The sequence below is a fragment of the Scyliorhinus canicula genome, chromosome 12 (genome assembly GCF_902713615.1).
Source record: "Scyliorhinus canicula chromosome 12, sScyCan1.1, whole genome shotgun sequence".
NCBI classification, from domain to species: domain Eukaryota; kingdom Metazoa; phylum Chordata; class Chondrichthyes; order Carcharhiniformes; family Scyliorhinidae; genus Scyliorhinus; species Scyliorhinus canicula.
Window position 1 is genome coordinate 126,928,445 of NC_052157.1, and position 17,796 is coordinate 126,946,240.

The window sequence follows — 17,796 nt, forward strand, 5'->3', positions numbered from 1 at the left end:
CCGTAGAAGACGGTATCCTGTTATGGGGAGCCCGGGTAATCGTCCCAGCTCAGGGCCGTCAGGCAATCTTAACTGAGTTACATCACGGACACCCAGGGGTGTCTAAAATGAAGTTGCTAGCTCGAAGCTATGTTTGGTGGCCAGGTTTGGACACAGACATAGCAGCCTTGGTACGTCGGTGCCAAGAGTGCCACCAGCGGCGCCATTGCACCCGTGGGAATGGCCAGGCAGACCGTGGACCCGTCTGCATATTGACCACGCCGGCCCTTTCATGGGCTCAATGATTTTGTTGATAGTGGACGCCCACTCCAAATGGTTGGACGTCCACCGGGTAAACACGGCAAGCACAGCATCGACAATTGAAAAGCTCAGGGCCTCGTTTGCAACACATGGACTTCCGGAGGTATTGGTGTCGGACAACGGAACGGCATTCACAAGTGGGGAATTTGGAAAATTCCTGAAGGAAAACGGAGTCCGTCACATCAAAACGGCCCCTTACCATCCAGCGACCAACGGCCTGGCAGAGAGAGCGGTCCAGACACTTAAAGCGGGACTCAAGAAGCAGCCGGCAGCGTCAATAGACACAAAGCTCTCCCGCTGGCTGTTTGATTACAGGACCACACCGCATTCCACAACGGGCATACCGCCAGCTGAACTTTTAATGGGAAGGCGGCTGCGAACGAGGCTGAGTCTCCTTTTCCCAAATTTAACGGGGAAAGTGGAGAAACAACAGGAGACCCAACGCAGGGGGCATGATAATAGTCGGCAGCAGAGACATTTCCAGGTGGGGGCACCGGTTTGGGTCAAGAATTATGGGAATGGACCAACGTGGGTCAAAGGCACGGTAGAGTCCCAAACAGGGCCCATATCCTATGAGGTTTCAATAGGAGGTAAGGTGCTGAAGAAACACCTAGACCAAATAAGGGCAGCGGAACCACACCTGGAGGCAGGCGAAGCAGGACCGCCTCAAGCTGGGATAGCCCAGACGGAAAGGATCCCCAGCCCCGAGCAATTTCTCCAGACCCCATCATCCAGCCATCAGAGTCGGAGATGGACACACTCGACGAGGCCGCCGCGACACCTCTCCCCGAGGAGGAGGAAGAACAACTTCCAAGGAGGTCGTCAAGGAAAAGACGGGCACCTATAAGGTACACCCCGCCCACTTCGGAGAACGCCCGGCGGACGACACAGAGGTGACAGACCCAGACATGAGGAGCAGGAAGAAGCTCAGAGGAATGCCAGCTGGCAGGAATTCCTCGGACCTTGGGGGGCAGGGGTGTAATGAACTCCAATTGGCTTTATTGGTTGGCCAATTGGAGTATGAGCTCCCTCAATGATAGCTCATTGAGGGGGCCCATATAATCACCTGTGTAGGCTTTGTGAACAATCTTTAGTTGACTGGACTGCTAGAAGCACTGTTTGTAGCTGCTCCTGTAATATCGTTATTGTAAATAAATATTGGTGTGGTGACGGAACTCCTGCCTCCCGTGGATTACTACACATGGTAATCTACAATCTACACTCTACTAAAACTAGTCTCTACACTCTATCTATAACTGTACTCTGCCCTCTCCTCTGCACTCTCTCCAGCCATCACCCAGAAGCCTGAGAGTCAGTGTTTTTATAGTTCGGCATCTAGCTCCATCTAGTGGTAAACTATGATATTACATTAACCCTTTATATTCTAGACATTCTACATAATGTCACAAGGGTCATCAACTTGAAATGTTTACCCTATTCCACAGATGCTGCCTGACTTGCTGATTGCTTCCAGCATTTTCTGTATTTTATTTCAGGAATCTAGCACCTGCAGAATTTTGCTTTTGCATTCATTCTCTCTGCTACCTCTACAGTTCGAAACTTCTCACTTTTAAATAAATACTCTAGTTTATTGCTGTGAGGTCCAAAGTGGATGTCCTCTCCTATCCCCACATTGAACACCATCTGCCACAGCTTTGCCCATTCACTGAACATAGAAGTATCTCATTGTAACTTTCTGCTTCCATCTACAATACTTATTGTGCCAATAAGGCTGAAGTTTATAGAAGTTGCTGGAATGAATGTTTGAAACGTGGATGTCCTGTTAATAATGTGATTTGCTAAGAAATTGCGTGAGGCCAGGATTTTTCCAGTAATTAGTTTGGATAGTTTAGGCCAACAGTCTGACCTACAGAAATAGATGGAAATATCGTATTATGAAAAAGGATTTCATCTGCTGTGGCTTGTTGAGGGTAGAAGGAACACATTCATAACCCAAGCTACATGCTGATTTACAAAAATAATCCGTAAAATATTAACATCTTATGATATTTATACTTGGCAGTGAGCTCAGTTAATACTGGAATCATTTGATTATTGAAAGGATTCAAGTGAAGGGATAAAGCTGACACTTTAAAATATGTGTAAAGTTGTTCAATTTTCTTTTCCTTTTTTAAATTTTTCTTCCAGTTAAGGGGTAATTTAGCATGGCCAATCCACCTACCTTGCACATCTTTGGGCTGTGAGGGTGAGCCCCATCCCATGCAGACAAGGCGAGAATGTTAAAGTTGTTCAATATGACTCAGACATTAAATGACTAAGATCTGGTGCGATGGAATTTATCTTTGGTAAATGGAAGTGGCAAACAGTGACTTTTAAAATGTTGCATAAGTTTACAAGCAATTTCCCCCTTATTCCTATTACCTATAATCCATACAAACACCAGATAAAGCTTACCATTAAATATGGTGCAAATTCCACTGAATATTTAAGTAATAACAAGAGGATGCAGTTTTAAAATAATTAATACAAGCGTTTGTTTTAAAGCTGTGATTAGGTTACCCCTTTAATTTTTTCCAGATGGTCTTAGTGGACCCATTCCCTGAATAACTGTCCAACTTTCATCATGAACAACCAATAATCCACCTTCCACATGCTCAGATTTCTAGTTACCATAGAAACCTTCCACACCCTCAGATCTCCAGTACCATAGAAAGCATCCTCTCTGGTTGCATCACAGTCTGGTATGGCAACTGCTCAGCCCAAGACCGTAAAAAACTACAGAGAGTGGTGAACATAGCCAAGTCCATCACGCAAACCCGCGTCCAATTCACTGACTCTGTCTACACCTCATAATGCTTTGGGAAAGCGGGCAGCATAATCAAAGACCCCCTCCTACCTGGGTTATTCACTCTTCCAACTTCTTCCATCGGGCAGGAGATACAAAAGTCGGAGAACACATACTAATATATTTAAAAAACAGCTTCTTCCCCGTTGTTACCAGACTCCTGAATGGCCTTCTTATGGACTGACCTGATCACTTCACACATCTTTTCTACTGAGTAGTACTGCGCTCTTGGTTGCTTCACCTGCTGTCTGTATCTCTGTATTTACACTGTGTATTTATGTATGCCCTATGTTTTTTTCATGTATGTTATGTTCTGTCTGGAATGTATGCAGAACAATACCTTTCACTGTACCTCGGTACACGTGATAATAAAACAAATATAATACAATACAGTTTAGTGTTGACTTAGGCCCATTGGTAGCACCATGTCCCAGTTAGTAGGTTATGTGCTCAGGAGCCTGCTCAAGGGCCTATGTAGGAAATGTAGGCTAACACTTTGGCGACTTTACTTTACTCCTAGTAATAAACCATAGTCCCAGATGACTATAGGCTGCTTTCCACTTTAAGTGAATCTTTCTGATGAAACATATCATCCCATGGTACTCCACAATGAGACAGCGGTTTGCACTGCTGCCTCACAGTGTCAAGGATCTGGGTTCAATTCCAGCTTTGAGTGACTGTCAGTGTGGAGTCAGCACGTTCTCCCTGGACGGGATTCTCTGACCCCCCGCCGGGTTGGAGAATCACCGGGGGCCGGTGTCAATCCCGCCCCCGCCGTGTCCCGAATTCCCCGGCACCGGAGATTTGGCGGGGGCGGGAATCGCTCCGCACTGGTCGGCGGGCCCCACCCCGGCAATTCTCCGGCCCGTGATGGGCCGAAGTCCCGCCGCTGTCAAGCCTCTCCCGCCTGCGTGGATCAAACCAACTACCTTACCGGCGGGAGCAGGCGGCACGGGCGGGCTACAGGGTCCTTGGGGGGGGGGGGAACGATCTGGTCCCAGAGGGTGCCCCCACGGTGGCCTGGCCCGCGATCGGGGCCCACTGATCGGCAGGTGGGTCTGTGCCGTGGGGGCACTCTTTTCCTTCCGCCTTCGCCATAGTCTTCACCATGGCGGAGGCAGAAGTGACTCCCTCCCCTGCGCATGCACGGGGATGACGTCAGCAGCCTCTGATGCTCCTGCGCATGTGCGGACTTCCGCTGGCCGGCAAAGTTACTTCGGCCCCGGCTGGCGTGGCGCCAAAGGCAGTCCACGCCAGCTGGCGAAGCGCCAACCACTCCGGCGCGGGCTTAGCCCCTCAATGTTAGGGCTTGGCCCCTAAAGGTGCGGAGACGTCCACACGTTTGTGGCGGCCCGACGCCGGAGTGGGTCACGCCACTCCATCACGCCGGGACCCCCCACCCCGCCGGGTAGGGGAGAATCCCGGCCCCTGTGTCTGCGTGGATTCCTCCGGATGTTCCACTTTCCTTCCCCAGTTCAAAAATGTGCAGGTTAGGTTATGGAGTTAAGGGGATAAGGCAGGGAAGTGGATCTGGGTAGAGAGCTCGATGGGCCGAATGGTCTCCTTCTGCACTGTAAGGATTCTATGACTCTCTTAAGTTTCCTGACTTACATTTGTCCTGAATCAGCATGGTCAAATTTAAATTCATTTGTCATTCACCACGTTTGTTTTCTTTTTGAGATCTTTTGTTGAATACATTGCACACACAACCAAGTACTTCACTGAAACTGAAGTGCTCAGGGAAATCCTGAGGATGTGAGAAGTTGGTGCATAAATGCAAGTTCACTCCTTTCTAATGTCAAATATTTATTTCTTTGACCTAATTAATTTACAGTATTTGCTTAAGATGCAAATACCGCATATAGTTTTACGGTCTTCACTCAAAACCTCTCCCACCTTTCTTCTTGCAGTGATTTGTATCTCTCAAAACTCCAATACAAGCTTCTGAACTAGAAGCCACCCCTCAATGTTTGATTTTGTGAGTGATTCTGGGCACAGTAGCCAATGTACACAGTCAGATTCAAAGCACATCACAGGCATCCTCTCGGATTCCTTTTACTTTTTTATTCCATCCTCAAAGTTACACAGTCAATGCTCAGAGTGGACAGTGCAAGTCCTTTATCCATCTCATTGCTTGCTCCAAAAAACAATTCAAATTGAATCCAATTCATGGGGCTGGATTCTCCAGTCGCTGATGGCGAAATCACATTCGGCGAATGGCCGGAGAATCCAGGTTTCCGACCAAATCAGGGGCGGCGCCGCTTTCGTGATGCTCTGCCACCTCCAAAACGGCAACCTGAGAGAGGACAGCGCACCAGGACATGGCCTGAGGCCCGCCCCAGATGCTCCAGCCCCGACCGGCCGAGTTCCCAACGGCTTCAGTTGCGTGTGGTCTCATTCGTTGGGAACTCAGCGTGGCGGTTGTGGACTCAGTCCACAGTCGGGGGAGGGCCGATCCCTGGGCGGGGGGGGGGGGGGACATTATTCGGGGTTGGGGGCACTGTGGAGGGGTGGTCCGTGGCATGTGAGCCGGCCAAAGGAGGGCACTATTTCGCGGGCCGGGACCACGGGCAGCGTCCGCCGTGTCGCACACGCGGCCGCTGCAGGCCAAGGACCGGCAATCTCACGGGTGTATCGGCAGCTGGACCAGGTGCTCCACGCTGCCGTCCTACTAGCCCCCAGCAAAATGGGGAATCGGTGGGCGTTTTGCGCTTGTTTCTCACCGTTCCCACTCCGGTGTGGGGGCAAAGTTCCAGAATCAGAGAATCCAGACCAAGGGCTCCACAAGAGAGACATACAAGATTTAAGCTGACAAGAAGAGATATTGCGCCTCACCTTGGGCTTGATCTGATCAAAATGCTATTTTTCCACCATTTATGCCAATTAGCTTGTAAATTTGGTTGCCAAGAGACCCAGATCATTGATGTCATATTCCAGAAAGCCAGTTGGTGAAGGATAGAACTGGAGCCAGTCTTTACACATTTTTATATTTATTTAGTTACAAATTACAAGCCACTCCTCATCCAACAACCACAGTTTCTGTCAATGTTTATTTATAGGGTTCAAGCAAATCACGAGTTAATGTTCACCACCTGTATCCAATTAAATACTGTTAATATACAATTAACAATTGTGGCATTCTGGATACTGTGGTTCCCCAGGCGGAAGGATAAAATGACTACTCCCATCATGCGTAACTCTCTCACATCACATGTAGGCTTCAAATGAGGTTACTGTGAAAAGCCCCTCGTCGCCACATTCCGGCGCCTGTTTGGGGAGGCTGGTACGGGAATTGAACTGTGCTGCTGGGCTGCCTTGATCTGCTTTCAAAACCAGCTCTTTAGCCCTGCGCTAAACCAGCCCCAGCCCCAGTTTGGACCTGAAAAGTTTAAACCTAATCCACAGTCATGACAACTCGGCATGCTGAAAATAATGTGGCATTCCCTTTTTAGAAATGGTGATGTGGCACTGTCAGAGAAGAGAATAATGGACACACAACTAATCCCATAATCCCTGTTCCCACTTCTGCAGCCTGGGAAAGTGGGAATGAAACAATTTCCCTATTTAATCAACATATTATGCATACAGGTAGGAAAAGAGGGTGAATTCAATCACAAAGTGAGTATTTACAGCAATTCTGTTTTTATTTCAAATATCTCATCTATATTGAACAAACCAAACAGAGGAGCTTTGTAATTAATGGAACAGATAATGAATTGCAAGAGGTATTCAGAACACCATGAGAGGAACTTAAGCTCTCCCACAGGAACAGATAGCGAGGCGGTGGGATGGAGGTGGGTTCCTTTAAATTTGCAGTAAAGATGGAGTTCTATGGCCTTCCTGGCTCTGCCCAATAACATTACCAGGGAAGGTCAAGGACGGCCTTCCCATCCATAACCAACTGAGGCTCCTCAGTGGCCAATTAAGGACCTCTTCCTGCCACAACTCAGGGTCCTCACCATGTGAGGAGATTGTTCAGTAAAAGCTGACAGCCTCCCTGAGGACTTGGGCACAGGCCCTCTTGATTGGGCACCCAATGACGCAGGATGACTTCCTTCCACCGGTAAGGGCTGTCCCCATGGAAACACTTCCACCTGCCCTCACCAACACCCTCCCCTGCCCCACCATCACCAACACCACAACCCACCAGCTCCCCCTCGCTTGAGCCCGACCCCGGCGAGTTCAACCCCACTCACCTGGTTGATGGGGCCTGCTCCTTGTTCCAGTTGGGTGTAATCCCAGCAGTGGCCACCACATCCAGTGACAGTGTTGGGACTGAAGAACCTTGGAGCAAGGATCTCGCCCCAGAAAGAGTCAGGAGCCCGACACCAGATAGGTAACTGCCTGATGGGCATTGAATCAGGTTGAAGCTCCCGGAAACAGCCCAGGTGGGGTTGCTCTCGAACTTCTGGCCTTGTCATTCGCTGCTGACATTAACCTAAACCCACCCAGTTTAACGAGAGACAAAAGCTGTGGAGGGACAATAAGTGAAGCCAACTAATGAATACAACTGGCTTCAAGTTGACCACATGGATAATTTGGGAGACAAAGCTTGGGGTTGTTTGGCTTCTACCATGTGTTCTTTGGCCCACAATGGATAATTTCTAAATAGCAAATCCTCAGTAATATAGAAGAAGAGCTGTTCAATCCAGCCAGCCAGATCAACAATCTCTCCCTCAATGTCAGCAAAACCAAAGAGCTGGTGATTGACTTCAGAAAGCAAAGTACTGTACACACCCCTCTGCATCAATGGTGCCGAGGTGGAGATGGTTGACAAGCTTCAAATTCCTAGGTGTGCACCTCACCAACAATCTGTTCTCGTCCACCCACATTTAAAAAAAAAAAAAAATTTTTATTCAGATTTTCACAAAATATCAATAACAGAAAATATTAACAAAAAACAAAAATATTAACAATTAAGAAAAACAAAAAAGAACCCCCCCCCCCCCCCGTTAAATACAAAAAGAGGAAAGAGATTAACACCCGTCATAGCCAAAGAACACATGTACACGCCCCTTCAACCCAACCCACCGAAACGACCCCCCCCCCTCCCCCCCTGGGTTGCTGCTGCTGCTGACCTTTTTTCCCTACCGTTCTGCCAGGAAATCCAGGAAAGGCTGCCACTGCATGAAAAACCCCTGTACTGATCCCCTCAGGGCAAATTTCACCCTCTCCAATTTGATGAACACCGCCATATCGTTGATCCAGGCCTCCACGCTTGGGGACCTCGCATCCTTCCACTGAAGAAGAATCCTCCGCCGGGCTACTAGGGACGCAAAGGCCAGAACACCGGCCTCTTTCACCTCCTGCACTCCCGGCTCCAGTGCAACCCCAAATATTGCGAGTCCCCAGCCTGGCTTGACCCTGGATCCTACCACCCTCGACACCGTGCTTGCTACCCCCTTCCAAAATTCCCCCAACGCTGGGCATGCCCAGAACATATGGGCATGGTTCGCTGGGCTCCCCGAGCACCTAGTACACCTGTCTTCGCCCCCAAAGAACCTACTCATCCTCGTCCCGATCATATGAGCCCGATGTAGCACCTTGAACTGTATGAGGCTAAGCCTTGCACATGAAGAGGAGGAGTTCACTCTTTCCAGAGCATCCGCCCACGTCCCCTCCTCAATCTCCTCACCCAGCTCCTCTTCCCATTTACCCTTCAGTTCCTCCACCGAGGCCTCGTCTACCTCCTGCATCACTTGGTATATGTCCGAAATCCTCCCCCTTCCAACCCACACCCCCGAAAGCACCCTGTCCTGAACCCCACATGGGGGCAACAGAGGGAACCCCACCACCTGCCGCCTGGCAAACGCCCTTACCTGCATATACCTAAAAATGTTCCCCGGGGTAGCCCGAAATTCTCCTCTAACTCACCTAGGCTCGCAAACTTCCCATCTACAAACAGGTCCCTCAACCTCCTAACACCTGCCCTGTGCCAACTCAGGAATCCGCCAACGATTCTCCCTGAAACAAACTGGTGGTTCCCCCGTATAGGGGACCCCATCGAGACTCCCAGCTCCCCACTGTGCCGTCTCCATTGCCCCCAAATTTTGAGGGTAGCCGCCACCACCGGGCTCGTGGTATACCTTGTTGGAGGGAGCGGCAACGGCGCCGTTACAAGCGCCTCCAAGCTCGTGTCCACACAGGACGCCATCTCCATCCTCTTCCATGCTGCCCCTTCCCCGTCCATTACCCACTTACGCACCATCGCTGCGTTGGCAGCCCAATAGTAGCCACAGAGTTTGGGCAGCGCCAGCTCCCCCTTATCCCTGCCCCGTTCCAAAAACACCCTTATCACCCTCGGGGTCCCGTGCGCCCATACAAATCCCGTAATACTCCTGTTGACCCTCCTAAAAAAGGCCTTCGGGATAAGGATGGGGAGGCACTGGAACAGGAACAAAAACCTTGGGAGCACCATCATCTTGACTGACTGCACCCTGCCCGCCAGCGACAGTGGCAACATGTCCCATCTTTTAAACTCCTCCTCCATTTGCTCCACCAGCCTTGTAAGGTTAAGTTTGCGTAGGGCCCCCCAGCTCCTGGCCACCTGGACTCCCAGGTACCTAAAGCTCCTCTCCGCCCTTTTTAGTGGGAGCCTACCAATCCCCGCCTCCTGGTCCCCCGGGTGCACGACGAACAGCTCGCTCTTACCTAGGTTGAGCTTATACCCTGAGAAGTCCCCAAAGTCCCTGAGAATCTTCATCACCTCCGGAATTCCACCCACTGGGTCCGCCACATATAGCAATAAGTCATCCGCATAAAGTGACACTCGGTGCTCCTCCCCACCCCGCACCAGTCCCCTCCAGTTCCTCGACTCCCTCAACGCCATGGCCAGGGGTTCGATTGCGAACGCAAAGAGCAAGGGGGACAAGGGACACCCCTGTCTCGTCCCTCGGTATAACCGAAAGTACTCCGATCTCCTCCTATTCGTGGCCACGCTCGCCATCGGGGCCTCATATAACCTCACCCATCTGAAAAACCCCTCCCCAAACCTTTCCAGCACCTCCCACAAGTACCCCCACTCAACCCTATCAAAGGCCTTCTCCGCGTCTAGCGCCACCACTATCTCCGCTTCCCCCGCTACCGCCGGCATCATAATGACATTCAAGAGCCTCCGTATGTTGGTGTTCAGCTGCCTTCCTTCACGAACCCCGTCTGGTCCTCGTGGATGACCCACGGCACACAGTCCTCTATCTTTGTGGCTAAGATCTTCGCCAACAGCTTGGCATCTACATTTAACAGCGAGATTGGCCTGTATGATCCACAGTGCAGGGGGTCCTTGTCCCGCTTAAGGATCAAGGAAATCAGCACCCGGGATATAGTCAGGGGGCAAAGCCCCCCCCCCCCCCCCCCCCCCCCCCCTTGCCTCGTTAAAGCTCCTAACCAACAGGGGACCCAGCAGGTCTGCATACATTTTATAGAATTCGACCGGGAACCCATCCGGCCCCGGCGCCTTCTCCGACTGCATGCTCCCTAGCCCTTTGACCAGCTCCTCCAGCTCAATCGGCGTCCCCCAGTCCCTCCACCTGCCCCTCCTCCACCTTCGGGAATCTCAGCCGGTCCAAGTAGCACCCCATCCCCCCCCCCCCCCCCCCCCCCCCCCCCCCGCCCCGGGGGTTCAGACCGATTCAATTCCCCGTAAAAGTCCCTGAAGACCCCATTGATGTCTGCCCCCCTTCGCACCACATTCCCTCCCCTATCCTTAACTCCACCAATCTCACTGGCCGCATCCCGCTTACGGAGCTGATGCGCCAGCATCCTACTCGCCTTCTCCCCATATTCATAAACCGCTCCCTGTGCCTTCCTCCACTGAGCTTTCGCCTTTCTGGTGATCAGTAAGTCGAACTTGGCCTGAAGACTATGCCGCTCCCCCAGCAATCCCTCCTCCGGAGCCTCCACGTATCTCCTATCCACCCTCACCAACTCCCCCACCAGCCTCTCCCTCTCTCTCTGCTCCCTCCTCTCCCTATGGGCTCGGATGGATATCAACTCCCCTCTAATCACCGCCTTCAATGCCTCCCAGACCGTCCCCACTCGAACCTCCCCATTATCATTGGCCTCCAGGTACCTCTTGATACATCCTCGAACCTGCCCGCCCACCTCCTCATCTGCCAGCAGCCCCACCTCCAAGCGCCAAAGCGGGCGCTGGTCTCTCTCCTCCCCCAGCTCGAGGTCCACCCAGTGCGGGGCATGATCCGAAATTACTATCGCTGAATATTCGGCATCCTTGGTCCATCCACATATACTCTACGGCCAAGAAAGTACAACAGCGCTTATACATCCTCAGGAAACTAACGAAATTTGGCATGTCCACATTGAATCTTACCAGATGCACCATAGAAAGCATCCTATCTGGCTGCATCACAGCTTGGTGTGGCAACTGCTCGGCCTAAGACCGGAAGAAACTATAGAGAGTCGTGAACACCATCCAGTCCATCGCACAAACCCAACGTCTATCCATTAACTCAGTCTACACCTCCTGATGGCTTGGGAAAGCGGGCAGCATAATCAAAGACCCCTCCCACCCAGCTTATTCACTCTTGCAACTTCTTCCATCAGGCAGGAAATATAAAAGTCTGAGAACATGCACTAACAGGTTCAAAAATAGCTTGTTCCCTGCTGTTACCAGACTCCCCTGCTGTTACCAGAGAGGGACTACGACCCTCGCATATTCTGATCTGATCTCTTCACACATCTTCTCTACTGAGTAGTACTACACTCCTGTATGCTTCAGTGTCTTTGTATTTGCATTGTTATTTTATGTTTGCCATCTGTATTTTCTTTTCATGTATGGATCTGTATGAAGAACAATAGTTTTCACTGTACCTCGGTACACGTGACAATAAACAAATCCAATCCAAACTAATTCACAGATTAAAATAATGTAATCAAAATCAACTCAGAAAGTGTTATTTTTTTCAAGACAGTAATAAAACATCCAATTTGATAAATCCATCTGTGACACCACATAAACAGCAATCTTGAGTTATTCAATAATTAGCTTTTAAAGAGACTGCACATTTTCAGTCAGTGGGAAGTATACTGTGTTGATGTGACTTGACAACCCAGTATTAAGGTCTATGTTATGCACCTGTTGAGAAATATAGCAAGGCGGAAGAAGTGAAATTTCTCCGCATAATTGGCTACTTCACCTGTGCGCCAGTCATACTCCAGTTACGGCACGATCAGTGCACTTTACAAACGTAACAGAGGAGCACAGGTACATTATACCTACTGCAATGCCATTATCATGCGTTTGGAAGGCACAATATAGAGGAACAATAGGTCCATTTTATATGCCACTAACTCTGACTTCACTTCAATTTTTAATCATTTCCGTTGTAATTGTTTTTAGAATGAGCCCACATTTGGAACATTCCCAACAGCAACATTACACACATTGTCACAGTATTGATTCACCCTTCAGCCACAATATATTGGTGTCAGGTGGGCAGTCAAAGAGGCAACTTCATAAAAAGTACAACTTTCCCCCTCATCTTCCTTTCCGACATCCTTCACAGTTTTGTAATTCATTCATAGTATGCAAATTATTTTTGCTAATTCACTGCTAAGGCCAGCCTTTTTGCCATCCCGGTGTAACTGATTGGCTTGTTAGGCCATTTCTGAGGGCAGTTAATTGTCAACAACATTGCTGTTAGTCTGGAGTCACACATCAACGAGATCAGGACAAGATGATTACAAGAATCTGTTAGTTTCATGGTCACCGTTGCCTGATGTTAATATATTTTAGATGCCACATTTATTAAATGTGTTGAATTTAAATTCCCAGCTACTATGGCAGGATTTGAACTCAAGTCTCAGGATCATTAGTTAGGCCTCTGGACTACTTGTCCAGTAGTGTAATCACTCTGCTACTAAACCTCGGGTCAATTTCTTGATTAACTTACTGGAAGGCACATTTATTCAGTCCCGACGGGATTAGCCTCTCACTTTGTAATAAGCAACCAAGCCTAAAAATGTCAATCTTTAGCACAAATATCTGAGAATGAATTATCAACACCAAACTCTGATGCAAACTCCAATTTTATTAGTCCAGATATACAACTTCCAGTCCTTATTAAAAATGTGTTTATGGAATGCGGGCGTTGCTGGCTGGACCAGCATTTATTGCCCATCCCCGGGGGGCAATTAAGAGTCAACCACAATGGCGTGGGTCTGGAGTCACATGTAGGCCAGAACGTAAGGACGACAGATTTTCTCCCCGAAAGAACATTAGTGAACCAGATGGGTTTTTACAACAATCGACAATGGCTTCATGGTCATCATCAGACTTTTGATTCCAGATAGTTAATTGAATTCAAATTTCACCATCTGCTGTGGTCAGAGTTACCAGTCCCCAGAACATTACCCTGAGTTTCTGGATTACTAGGCCAGCGACAATACCACTATGCCACTGCCACTCCATAATCACACACTAAGATTACAAATAAATTAGAGCATGAAGGTTAGAACATGAAGAAAATGATAAGCCTAAAAGATCCATAGGATGAAATATTTATATACAATGGGAGATTAAGTCTCCTCATGCTTCTCTAGTACATGCACCATGTATGGGTTATTGCAAAATTGCTTTGCATAAGACATCCCATGACAGTACTTCAAAGAAAAGGGAATATCTCTGTTTTTGCATACGTGTCACTTTTGGGGGTTTGAATCCTGACCGTACCCATCCATTTCCCTGACCAGAGGCCACTGGTCGTAGCTTGTCCTCTGAACCTTTCTCTACTGGTATTTCAATGGAATTTTCAAGTAACAAAAGCCGCACTGAATCTTGTCCAAGATGTTGGACAGCAATTCCACAAAATTATCAGTCGAAGAATTTCTCGGACATACTTGAGCTGCACTAGCTATATGACACAAATGCCACTGACATTATTTAATGTTTGGTGACAGCTATGATGAAGCTCAACTAGGTGAATCCACATGACTCAGATCAAGGTAACATGGCTAGTCCACCCTTCCTCCTGTGAAGAATCCTGACTATGGACCATAAATGGATGCAAAGGGCCGATGAAAATGGATCCAGCAATCGATTGACCAATTTGAGCTTCCAACTCGAGATTATTCACCCCATAGTCCCTGATTTACCCTATGACATACCCAATGTTCCTTCCTTAAACATGCATCTTACACTTCATATCAGCTGTGGCCTGTTTGTAACAGTCTCATCTCAGAGTTAGAAGGTTCTGGGTTCAAGTTCCACTCCAGGACTTGAGCACAAAACCAAAGCTGACATCAAATGTAGAATTGAGGCTTTGCTGCTCCATTGGAGGTGCTGTCTTTCATCTCCTCTCAGATAGACATAAGAGATCCCATAGCACTACTTTGAAAAAGAGGGACTACCTCGGTGTCCGAGCAATATTTATCTCTCAGTCAACACTACAAAAATAAATTAGCTGGACATCATATTGCTGTTTGTGGGAGTTTACTGTGTGCAAGACGGCTGCCATTTTTGCAACAGTTCTTCACTGGCTATGAAGTGCTTTGAGAGATCTGGCAGTCATTCAAAGAGACTGTATCGTGTCAAGCTTTCATTCTTAAAATTAAAAAATAATACTACCCTTTGAAACGTGAGTCTGAACATGTAACTGGTTCAGGGTGTGAGTGAACATTGTAGGTCTGACTTGCTTCCTCCAATTAACCTTGTGGGCTATTAAAACAGAAGATGGAACGTGAGTGTAGTAGTTTGCTATTAAAGCTCAGGAAGCCCGAGAAGGTAAGTTGAATAGCATTTATTTAGTTAATGTAAAGGAAAGGCCGCAAAGCAGCTTACAACTCAAAGAGCCAGTCTGGACTCCCGGAAGATCCGGCCCCAGTCCAGGTCGGCTTTTAAAGGGCGAGTTTACCAGTCACTGCTGGGCGGGCCTCTGCCCACTATCGACGAAGGTCTTATCCTGTGAGTCCCGTGGGAAGATCAATTAATGTGTCCCCCATGTATTTCGTGAGGTTTATGATATTTGCCTACAAATACTGTCCCTATGCCACTCTGTGGTATCATCTCCATTGGGTAACAATGGAGCATGCCAGCAAAGAAGAGTTGTCAAGAATCAGGACATAGCTAAAGGCTACTGCCCTTGCATGTGCCTCACCTTTGGTGTCCTCCCAGCAGATGGCTACAGCTCTCCATCTGTACGTATGCTGACCCAAACCCTAAAGAGACTGGTTCTCATGGTCACTGTCGGGTAGGTGTTCCACAGTCTGCAGAAATGTTGGCCCCAGCAGTCAGCAAAGTTAATTTTCAATCAATCAGTCTAGTCTGGAATTAAACTTGAATTCCAGACATAAAAACACTGTTCCTTTGGCATTTTTATTGGTTTACAGTCGTAGTTTGAGGTATGTTCCGACGCAACCTCTTGATAGAATCATGACAACATGCTATACGGGTACATCTGTTCAGGTATGGGGTACAATCTGATGGAAATGAAACAGATTCCAGTTTCAGGCACTGTTAGTGGGGTGCTTCCTGGTGCTGACAGCGCCAAAAACGATCCCACTATTAAACGTGAACACTGCTTCATTTCTGGGCCTCGGCGAGAAACGCCCCAAGGCCGCATTTAGGCTCATTTTCAAATGGCGCCCCAATCTCTGGAGACCGACATTTTGACCCCCCCAATGCCCAACTTACCAATTAGAGGTTCCTTGAGCTCCCCCCACACCCCACCTCATAAGGGCAGGACACTCCTGGGCCTGATCCACGGCATGGGCAAGATGCCACCTGGGTGACATCAGGAGTGCCAGGGTGCCACCCTGCCCAGAACCCAACCACCTGGGAGGCCCCGATCGCCTCGGAGACCCTCTTGTCCCGAGTGCCAGCAGGCCTGGTCCATGTTTGTGGGAATCAGTGCTAAACGCCGCTCACTGAAAATGAAAATCGCTTATTGTCACAAGTAGGCTTCAATGAAGTTACTGTGAAAAGCCCCTAGTCGCCACATTCCGGCACCTGTCCGGGGAGGCTGGTACGGGAAACTTTTAAACTTGAGTTCTCTGCGGCGAGGCCGTTAGGTCCCGCGCCTTGAGTAATTCCGGCGAGAACATATTTAAGTGAGCTGAACTGCGTACTTAAAATTTACAAATCTGAATCCCGCCCATTGTGGGGCGAGTCCAGATTGCGACGCCTCGCGAGATCATGTAGACCTCCTGAGGCATAATGAGCTTCGTAAACCTCTTGCAGTTTTACAGGCCTTGGCCCGTCCCAAGTTGGGCGCAATGAGGACGTTACATCGCATCCATGATGAGATCCATTTTCTTTTTTTTTTAATGAATTTAGAGGACCCAATTTTTTTTTTTTCCAATTAAGGGGCAATTCAGTGTGGCCAATCCACCTAACCTGCACATCTTTGGGTTGTGGGGGTGAAACCCACGCAGACATGGGGAGAATATGCAAACTCCACACGGACAGTGACCCAGGGCCAGGATTCCAACCCGGCTCCTCAGCGCCGCAGTCCCAGTGCTATCTACTGCGCCACACGTCGCCCTGAGATCCATTTTCAATGGTGTGTACTAAATGATTGCTGGTACACTACAACAATTATCGATAATTCTTTCAAAAAATATTTTTATTCAATATGATTGTCAGCAGGCTGGATCAGCCTGCATTTAAAAAACTATTGTGTGCAATTGATTTAATAAAAATGCACAGCAGAATGGCAGATTTTCAATGTATAAGATTTAAAATGCACGTTACTGCACTGCTGTACAAAACCTGAAAAATCTGTTATGTATAAAGGGCAGTCTTTAAAAGATTAATATTCATGTTTTCACTATCGCAAAAGAATTTCTTCATTTAAATGGTTTAATCGTTCACCACTTTTTAAGAAGGGCAGCGTATTTCACCTTTTCCATTGCCTGAAGTTAAGTTGTCAAGGTTGAGGCCTGCATGTTATCTGAAGTGCAAGATGAAAGATGAATGTTGCAGCAGCCCCTTGGTGCTCATTAATACCCATCACACTAATGACCAAATCCTGTTGTTCAAACATCAGATATAACCAACTAGTGCCCAAGCAACAATTGCAACATATTCTACTTTGATGGTTCTTTACAAGATCTGTAAATTGGTCAAGGTAAAATAAAATACAGCAGTGCCAATGTCAGTTGAGTCAAACAGGTTTTGTCAGTTAAGAAAAGCTGAGATCTTGTCTACAATATCTCCTGAATTCGATGTGAAGCATCAGTAGCCATACCAATAGAAAATAATGATTTTTATTCCGCAGTTGCCTTCAAACAGGACGTAAATAACAAAAATTGAGGTAAGGAAAAGAGCAGAATTATTGTCATATTTAATCCTGGTCACTAGGACACATATAGTGCAATGGGATTCACTGTGTTAGAAGACTTTCTGAATATTTATTCGTCCTCAACTCAGAAAATTTTCATCAGTTTTCTGTATTTAAGCACACATTACCAATGTTGTTGGATTACGATTAAACCTTTCTTTAGCATTACCCACATTTTACTCTGATTTTTTAAACTGTACTGTGTCGGGCAATGCCATTCCCCCACCACCTCCATCTTCAATCCCTCAGGTCCAGTGAGCACTGACTTGAGGGTATATTTATTGCATGCCTGACTCAACCATCCATCATTCGCTTTGGCTGCACAGCGTCAAGCTCCACTGAGCCTCAATTCCCTCTACCAAAGTCACACAATACTCTAGGAGAGGTGAGCTAACT

At 48.1% G+C, this 17,796-nt stretch overlaps 1 protein-coding gene across 9 annotated transcripts in view; it reads right to left on the reverse strand.

The window, feature by feature from the left end:
- auts2a (activator of transcription and developmental regulator AUTS2 a) overlaps positions 1–17,796 on the reverse strand; it is a 1,338,783-nt gene that overhangs the window by 722,638 nt on the left and 598,349 nt on the right. The window lies entirely within an intron of this gene.